Source organism: Coturnix japonica, chromosome 3 (genome assembly GCF_054131305.1).
Source record: "Coturnix japonica strain WE chromosome 3, WE-NBRP24, whole genome shotgun sequence".
Classification (NCBI taxonomy): domain Eukaryota; kingdom Metazoa; phylum Chordata; class Aves; order Galliformes; family Phasianidae; genus Coturnix; species Coturnix japonica.
The window spans coordinates 76659741-76669836 of NC_140665.1; positions in this window are offsets into that span (position 1 = coordinate 76659741).

The window sequence follows — 10096 nt, forward strand, 5'->3', positions numbered from 1 at the left end:
CTTCACTCTCTCTTTTTCTAGCATGTTATCCCTGCAAAGTTCCCAGATTAAAAGTACTAAGGAGAGTTATTTTTCCTTGAGCTATAATGAAAATAGAAAAGCTTTGGATGCTCCAGAGACACTGGAAAAGAAAAAACAAGTTTTTCCATCAAAGAGTGCACCTAACCAGAGACTTCTGCCATGTAGTTCACTGGAGTTACTAGTCTCTGAAGTAGTGATACAGATCTTAGTAAGCTACCAGAACTCCAGTGCTGAATGTGACAACAGCGTTCCAGTCTGGGACAAGCAGAATTATAAAACTGATTAATACTTTGACTAATACTATTTTTGCGGCTGCCAAACTGAAGCAAATGCGAGATGTTTATCAGTTATAATGGCGTGCTGTTTATGTCTCATAGCAACCACCACTGGAAAGTTGCAACATGTAAATGTTTTCAGCTTTGGGCTCCTTTGACGACAGTCAATAGAGCAAATTAAATTACTGTACACCATCCAGTACCTGTTCTCTCCTTATCAGTTATACCAACACGTGATGCTCTGCACAGTCATTGCTCCCTTTCCTTCCTTCCTGCACTATTCACCTCCTCCCATGGCTGCAGCTCTGGGATCCCCGGGGACAAGATAAGTTCAGGTTGGATGAAGTCCAGCAGAGCACCTGGTGAATTGTGGGAACTAGGCCTGTTTGGCTTGGTAAAGGGAAGGCTGACAAGGGGAGATCCAGCTGAAGTCTTCAGCTTCTTTTCTCTTGCTGCTATTGCAAAAAAATTTAATTGCAAAATCTTATTTTGGTGGCTATATATGTCATTAAACCAGATTAACAGAGGAGTTCTCTGGGTTCATGGATCTCGCATCCCATATAACCTGTTGCACTTTGCTAATGCTTGAATCTAAAACTGCAAAGTCAGATTTTAGGATCAGAGTTTTAAGGCTTCTTTGTTGTTAATACTTGTTTTAGAAGTGCTCTTTCAGTTTTTCCTGTATCTTTTTGTACTGTTTGTGTCTTGCTGCTTTGATATTGTTATTGCAGTACACTGACAAGCAGGAAGTCATTTCACTAGATATTTTGCTTTTCTTATTTGTAACTACAGGTGCCAGTTACCATGTGAGATGGTTCAAGACACGTCCAAAAATTTTAAAAAAATAAATAAATAAAAAAAAATTTCCCTTTTTTTTGCCCAACAGAAGTCAGTGAAAAATAATACTTCTTTATCTTCAGTGAATCTTAACTTTATTTACATTCAGTGTAAATAACTGAAGGTATGAACCCATATCCAGGGTTTCAAATAGAAAAAAAACCTATCTTAAACATGCTATCAATATAATTCTTGTATATGCACATGCACACTGTCATATATGTATATACATCTATTCAGAGATAAGGAAAGTTTTATTTTATTTGAAGTCCAAAGGGTTGTTTTCATTCCACTTACTGAATTTTGCCTAATTTCAGCTCATTTAGGATTTGTCCTTAAAAATCAAAACAAAACAAAACAAAAAAGCAACAAAAAGAAGTTTTGGCCCAGTATCCATCCTTAAATGTTTATCCTTAAGTTTTCAGTTCTAGAAACTCTGTTGATATGAGAAATGTCATCATAACAACAAATAAAGGAGAATTTGCAGACTTGTTTTCTTTGGCAGTTCTTCAGAATACCACGAGTACTCTGTGCTGCTATTTGGCAATGCCCTAGCATACAGTACATCTGACAGAAAACTCCTGTAGAATGCAAACCCCAGCCACTGCATCCTCCAAGGTTTTATCCTGAGGTTGTATTTCTCAATCTCACTAACTGATCTCTTTTCAGTAGCAACAGAAGTCAAAACAGCACCAAACATTTCTTATATCTGTCCCATTTCTCACTCGCCTAAAATAGTGTCTTCCCTCTACAGTATTTGCTTCCCCAAAAACAAACTGAGAAAACTGCTACTGAAATAGGTGAAGATTTCAGGAACATGAAGAGAAATACTTCTAAAACTATAGCAACAGTTAAAACTTATACTTCAGACAGAAGCAGAAACTTGAGTTCCCATAATTCAGACCAATGCTGGCACAAGATAAGATTCCAACCAAAGGTCAAGGAAATTAAAGAGAGAAACTGTCTTGTGCAAAACTGCATACTACCACTACCACAGGGGCAGAGTTTTGTCCTATTTCCTCCTGAATCTGGGATATCAGATTTTCATGGGCCCAAATGCACTGGTGCACTGAATGCATTCATTGTAAGTGAGAAAAAAAAAAAAAAAATGATAAGGAACTTCAAGAAAAACAGAATCCTTAAAGGCCACAACTTTCTTTCCTGAACTTTGCCTTTATTTATTTATCTATCTATCTATTTATTTATTTATTTTAAATACAACCTCTTTCTCCAACTGAGTTGGGAGAAGGTGCCTAACTTCTTGCTCAGGTGAATGAAATCACAGAGAGAAGGAAGAATTTGACTTCCCTGGCCAACACATTTCTAAATTCTCACTCTGTCTTGATTACCGGGGTGGCATACAACAGTGTTCAGAAAGAAAGGAACTGAAGATCAGAAGTGAAGAAATAAAGATGAAAATGCATACAGAAATGTTCAATTGCAGTCATCAGCTGGTATACTTTCCTCCTGCTGACTGGGAGGAAATGTTAGCCATTAACGGTGGAAGAAAGCTTAATCTATTCTGATTTTCTGAAAGAAAATGAGTGTCTCAGTTTCAGCTGAGATACTTTTAATAACACACCAGTGCTTTGGTTGCTGCTGAGTGATGGGAGCATGCCCAAGACTAGGATAGGTCTGATTATATCTGGGACTAGGGCAGGTGCCAGGTATTCCATACCACCAGATACCATGTGGAAGGTTCTCAAGCTGTGAGGAGGGGGGTAGCTGCTGCTGGGGCATGTTGGTCAGGAAGTGGTAAGTCTTTGAATTGTTGCTGGGTTGTTATGACCTGCAGTTCTTCCTTTCAGACAAAAGCCCAGCGAGGTCTTGCATAGTGGATTTCATTTGCTCATTCAAACTCCATCTACTTTCAGTCATTCTAGAAGGTAAAGTAGCATGTTTGTTTTCCTAAGGACTATATTTGTTATTGACTAAAAAAATATATATATATTTTTAATTTTATTTATTTATTTATTTATTTATTTATTTAATGCTTCTTTTGACTGCATGCCCACAAGAAGTTATATTAAGCATGCTGGCTCTTGGAGAGAGCTTGGTCCATTAGTTTATATGCTAGCAGGCAATAAGCATTAGTGAAAGCCAATCCATTTTAATAACTACTTCCTCCTTTATCTTATGAGTAAGATATATCTAGCTTTTGTTGTTGTTTGTTTTCTGGTTTTAGTTACATGCTTTAAAATAGGCATCGAAGTTTCTTGTGAAGTCACAGTAGTCACACATGTTCCAAGGACTGCATCCATGTGGTGCAGTATGGAAACATGAACTTGGGGATCTGCATATGCAAGAGTGACTTCTTGGTTTGGATGATTAACCTATTATGGTAACTGAACTTTTCTAACGTTGCCCAACATGAGGAAAAGGACAAGAGCTCTGTGCTGCCACAGGGGCACAGAATGGTTAATATTGGGAAGACCACCTGAAGATCATTTTGTCCAACTCCTGACCAAGGATTAGCAGGGCTAATCCCAGCAGGGTGGTCTGGACCATGTCTAGGTAGCTTTTGAAGATCTCCAAGGAGATTCTGTAGTCTCTGGGTAACCAGTACCAGTGCCTTATTACCTACAGAAGTGTTTCCTGGTGTTCAGAGAAGAATCCCTTGTATACTTTTTCATGCCTGTTGCCTCTTGTCCTGGTACCAGGCAACACTGAAGTGATCCTTGCTTTGTCCTTTTTGCACCTCCCTTCAGGTATTTAAATACATTCCCTGCTGGGGAAGGGGCTGAAGGCCCCAGGCTGGGCTGGAAAGGTGCTCTGGTTCATAGACAGGGTGGAAAGGTGGCAGTGAAGTTTAGGCAGGGGGAGTCAGGCTTATGGTCTCTTGAAACACTGTTTTCTGTGTGTACAATATTTGGCTTGGGAAATTCTGAAGTGGCCATTACTGGGTTATTCATTTACCAAGCTCAACGTGTCCTTGGAAGGACTGCCCCTTGTAAGTCTCTGCTGGACAATGGCTGCTGCTTCTGAAAGATGGTAAGTTCAATACTCTCTTGTTGGAAGAATGCAAGAGATGAGCACTCTAGCTAAATAAAATGGCAATGATATCTCTGCTAAGCACACAGAGACAGAATAAATTAAGAACTGAGAGACCCGGCATTTAAAACTTGTAGTTCATGCACTAGGCCAATTGTGAAATTAAAATAAATAAATAAAAAGCCTACTAGATTTGCTCACAGATCTTTGTGTGCATATTTAAAGCAGTGCTATTTACTGGGGGCAGAAATTATGAAGACTATAGGTGATGATTAACAGGACTACAAAAACAGAAGGTAACAAGTCTACAGTTTAAATAAGTGTACCAGTCATCCATTTCTGGTAGAGGATACACAGATGGACCACATTATTAGAATATGACTGTATCCTATTGAAGCAGAAGGTTATCAAGAATTTTTCAAGTGGGAGTGCAATCATAAATATGAACTAAGGTTGCTGTACCCTGCTTTGTGTAGCAGTATATAGAAATAGGAACTAAAAATGGACAGTGAATGAGCTATTGGCAGCTACTTATAAATAGATACTCCAGGCAGTTCTCCTAGGAATGTAGATGGAAAGACACCAGAAGGAGAAATAGACAATGACCTTTCAGCCAAGTGCTGATTGTCAGAGGCGATGTTTCCTGAAATAAAGGTTTTATTTGACAGTCCTGCATGAAATAATTTATTTGGATATGTGACTGACTCAGTTCATCTGCAGTATGTCTCAACTTCTGTCTAGTGGCATTACTCAGACTTTCAACTTATGAATTTAAATTTCTTCCTTAAAATATATTTTCCCATTCAAATTTGGGATTATTTCTGCCTCATTTAAAGTTGAAAGTATAGTATTAAAGCCATGTATCGGTAGATATCACAAGATAACGCAGCTTTTCCTTTTTTTTCTGAATAATATTTTACATTTTAATAGATCCATCCTGTGTATTTGGGTAGCTCAAGAGATTTTGGTATCTCAAAGACAAACGTGTTCTGTTTCTTTTTAGATGTACTTCTATGATAGGCTTGTAAGATGTGGAAGAGTTCAATTTGAAGTTAGAGATGTTGGCATTTACACAGACACATGTAGAGGTAGTTTCATTTCAGCTCTAGATATTGATCTTACCCAGAAGGGCTTGGGGAAGATAGAGCTCTCTTATCTTTTATTACCTGTTAATAGGCTTCATCAGTCCTTCTGCATGCATTGTGCTGCTTCACAAATGGGTATAAGTCAACATATAGCACATTGTTCTTTTGGTGACTCACAGCACCAAAGGTTTCATAAAAATGTTGTTCAGTATGAAGGAAGAGCCTTGGAATACTTAGGTGCTCTATTACACATTCAGATAAGATGGTCCAGTCCATGGTGCTTTCAGAATCCTGGAGGATCAAAATAATGTCCATTTCCCACACAGAATGATGTGTTTTGCATTCTGTCTAAACGTAGTCAAGAGAATGCAGTACACTATGATAAAATGTGCTTTGTGATTCATAGGATGTATACTCACTTTGTCTTGATGTTATAAGTCTTTTATGTGTTCAGCCTATTTTGATTTTCCATTCTGAAGAATGGTCCCAGATACATTAACTGGGAGGCTTTTATTGTAGTACCAGAAGTGTGTGTATTTTGTTTCAATTTAAAGTTCGTTCAACTTTATCTGTTAAATCTGATTTTATTCTTGCTATTATTACCCCAGAATCATAATTTGCCAAATATACTGTGAAATTATACATATTTCTAAATGTGCATGAATCAATTCATTTTTGGCATTCAAAACTTTTAAGGAAAATTTTTCATTTTCTTAGTATTTAGTTTTTTGGCACATCACACTGGAATATGGCCATTCTCTTACATTTATAGTATTGAGTATTGTACTGTTGGAAAAGCCACATCTCAGTGTGGTAGAAATTCCACTGGAGGAAGAAACAGTTCCTTCCAAACCAGTATGGTTTTGCCTTCAATAAAATCTTTGGAAATGGATCAGTATTGCATTTCATGAATTATGGTCACATTTTCAATAGGTCACAGTACCCTGAGTTAAACAGAGTTGGACAACTTCAAAAATTGTTTTTCCTCCCTAGAAACTTCAACTTCTGTTTAGGCACTGCATCCAATTACACTTTGGGTTCAGCTGTGAACCAGCTTTGTGAAGGAGACTGGTTAGCCATGCTTGTTGTGGTGCTTAGTCCAAGCTGGCAAGCTTAGCTGAGACTGCACTTTGTGCTGGGCTTAGTGCTAAGACAGTGTATCTACGTAACCCCTCATTTGGGACTAGCTTGTGACATCCCATGTTCAAGGCAGGCAGGGTTGACATGTGTCTGTTCTCAAAGGATGGTGCAGTCTCACACTGAATGGAATGGTCACATCTTCAAAAATGCTTAGTATGTAAAAACTGGCTTTACCAAATTTGAATATAGAAGATATCTCTTTGAGTTTCCAGGAGACTAAGTGTTAGCATTTGTCTACAGCACTCAAACTGCATAACATAGAGGCCAAGTGAATAGGATCAAGGTGGTAGCTCCAGAAATATGGGGGAATGGCATTGCCAGGAGAATGGGACAGCTGTAATGTCTAAAAGTATCATGGGAGACCTGATAGGATAAGTCATTGAAATTTACTTTGTTATTCACAGATCTAGTAAACTTGTTCACTGTAGATTGTTATCCCCTACCTCTAAGTGCCCCAGTGCTTCTTCCAGGACACCAGTAGGTGCCTAGAGAAATGTAGACAATCGAGAGCAAAGAAGGAAGTCCTTTTATTAAAATTTCTTCCATCCTGGTTAGCCAACTAGGCCATTTAGGAAAAGACTGCATAGCAAATGCTACATCATGATTGGTTCTCATGCCCAGATTGTGTTTTGTGCCACTGGAACTGTAGGATTCAGAAATCATGAAACTGAGAAAAAATCTTTCTTGGATGGGTGAATTTGGATCTTCTATCTATGTATGCTACTAACACTGTATAAAGGGAAAATGCAGAGTAATTTCCTTGTGGGTTATTTTCAAGATAGAAACTAGAAAATGCTTCAAGGAGAAAGAAATTAGAGATTGACTCTTTCACGTGAAAAATATCCATTCGTCTTTCTTAATAGGTAGGAAGTACAGAAAGCGTATCTGCTAAAAATATCTTGCACTGAACAGATTTGAGCTAAGTTGTTTAAAAGCCTCAGTATATTAAGGTATTACAAATAGAAATTAATTTTCTAATTCCTGTAAGTTTCTCTGTCAATTATATATATTTAGCTGAAATGTAGATATAGCTACATAAAGAAAAACAAGCAATAGACAACAAATTAAGCCTGTTTTCTCTTGCATTGAAACAGCATTTAAATCTTCATAAATTTCTACTTATCCAGTCAGGACTTCATGGATATCGAACAGTGAGTCAAATTTTAGTAGAATTTTCATCCATCTTATTAGATAGTAATAATTTTTCACTAATCCCTCACCCCCACATTTGCTGGAGTAAGCGTACACTGCAAAGTCTTCAAAGTACATATAAATTGATGAACTTAATTACTGTAAGCATCACCATGTAAACAAGGCTAGGGTTCCCCTTAAGGAAGCTACCAAACCCTTTCTGGGAAATCATTGTTTTGGGGTGTTTTTCCAAAATACCTTTATGCTAATACATGAGAGGGGGAGTAAACATGAGGATTTTGAGTTGTGTGTGCTGTTGCAGGGCTATGATCTTGTGGAAACAATGGAGATATGATGGGATAGCTTTCATGACTGGAGTGCTGAAATGGAGAGATAGAGGCTTTTTAGGAAGGACAGGCCAGGAGGCCATGGAGGAGGAGCTGCCCTTTGTGTGAGGCAGCAGTGGAATCCACAGAGCTTTGCCAGAGGATGGATGATAAGCTAACTGAGAGTTTATGGGTAAGGTTCAATGAGCAGATCAGTATGCATGATATTGTTGTGGGTGGCTGCTACAGACAGCCTGACTGGGAAGAACAGATAGTTGAAACCTACATACACTAGAAATAGTTTTTTGTTCACAGGCCCTGGTTCTCTTGGGAACATTAACCACTAAGATATCTGCTGGAGGGCCAGCACAGCGGGGTGTAAGCAGGTCAGGAGCTGCCTGCAGATCATCAATGATGACTTCCTGTTGTGAGTGATAGAAGAGCAATCGAGGACAGGGCTTGTACTGGACCTCATTCTTACAAACAAGGACGGCCTCACTGGGGATACGAAAGTCAAAAGGCAGCCTTAGCTGCTGTGACAGTGAGATAGATGGAGTTCATGGTTGTGAGAAGGAGCACAGTAGAAAGCAAGATCATATTGAATAGTTTTCAGGAGGACATTGACTTTGGTGATCTACAGTGGTCATCTTGTCCAACCTCCTGCTGAAGCAGGGTAACCTAATGCAGGTTGTCTAGATAGGCTGAGTAGAGGATAAGATAAACTCCAGCCTCAACTATTCTGTGATTCTATGATTTCAGTAGTTGGCACTTTGCATTTCCTGCTACTCAGGGTGGATCATGCTGTCATGGAAACTTGGCCAGGCATAATACAATTGATGTAATTTGAATTTCTGTCACGCTTTCTTATGCTGTTTAAATAGTTGTTGAGATAAAGCATGAAGATATTATTAACATTATTTTATGATCTCCTCAGATCTTGAAGCCTTTCCAGTCTAGCCTTCCCCCGCAGCTCCCACTGCAAACTTACTGAGAAGAAATCTTGAACATCATCTTAATGGATGTTCAGCATAGCAAGTTTCCAAGTATTGTGACATGAGTCACACAATTTTGTACAGTCACTGTCAAAACATTTAGAAAAACATTTTCAGAGGTGAACCTTTAGGGAAGGCAATGTTTCTATGTATGCAAACTACAGAGCACTAAATAGTAGCTGCGGTTTTGGAACAGGATGCAAGCCTGATGTGTGCAGAGGTGGATTCTGAGTATCTTTGCTAGGTTCTCAGTGAGTGTTTCAGGACTGACATAATTGATGACTCAACCCAGGTAACTGAATTTCATATTTCTAAACAAAGTGCAGCTTTGTGTCGGAGTCCGACATTCACCATAATATGAAAAGATTCAGTTCTGAGCTGGTCTAGGCAGTCCTGAATTTGGACCAGAACAGGTTTTATTGGTACATGAGTAGAATTAAAAATTAAGGTAATCAGTCCTATGGAGGCTCTTTTAGGACAAGAACTATCACAGAACTGATGAAGTGCAATGGAAAGAGAAGACGGTAAAGCAGTTGAATTTTGACCGTGCTCATCAAACTCTTGCTTTTAATTTTTCCCCAGAACCTTAATAAAGAGTTACAATAAAGAATTGTAGCTAGAATGGAGGTGCACTTCAGGGAAGCAAGATTTTTGTTGACCTTCTTATGAGCTTAAAAACGAGAAAAGTAAGGCAACACTGAATTCATGTCTTCCAATCATTTTCTTGCCTCATTGTAAGGCAATAAAAGCAATGGAAAAATCAAAATGTCACCTCACTGAAATGTTCTGCTTTAAAATAAATTATTAGTTGCCATTCAGTGAAAGCTTTGGAACATGGACCCAGGCACTTAATTTGAGTGTTCTCAGCCATTAAAAAGATATTTTTTTGAGAAGTATCCTTTCTATGATAACAGTCTGGGGGAGATCGCTGGCTGCTATCTTTTAGTGGTCTGTCACTCTGTGGCAGATTGCTGTTCAGATGCCATTGTCACTTAATTGTCAGATGACATTGTCACTTAATTGTCCTCTGGAGAAGCAGACCCAGGCCTTTCAGTAAGAGTTTAGTTTATTTCCTGAACGTATGACAAAGCTTCTGGGAGGAATTAATTGCATTTCTTTGTCTAAACACACCTCCTTGACTCTGTTACATCAGTGCACTGACAACTAACAAATGCATCTCATCATTCAGAAGAGAAAGCATTAGTTTTCATTGCTTCCAGGAGGACTTCCATGCCCCACAGCTGTTTCTTGCTGCTCTCCAGGGTAAATGTTGAAATACTTTGTGTGCTGGTGAGAAA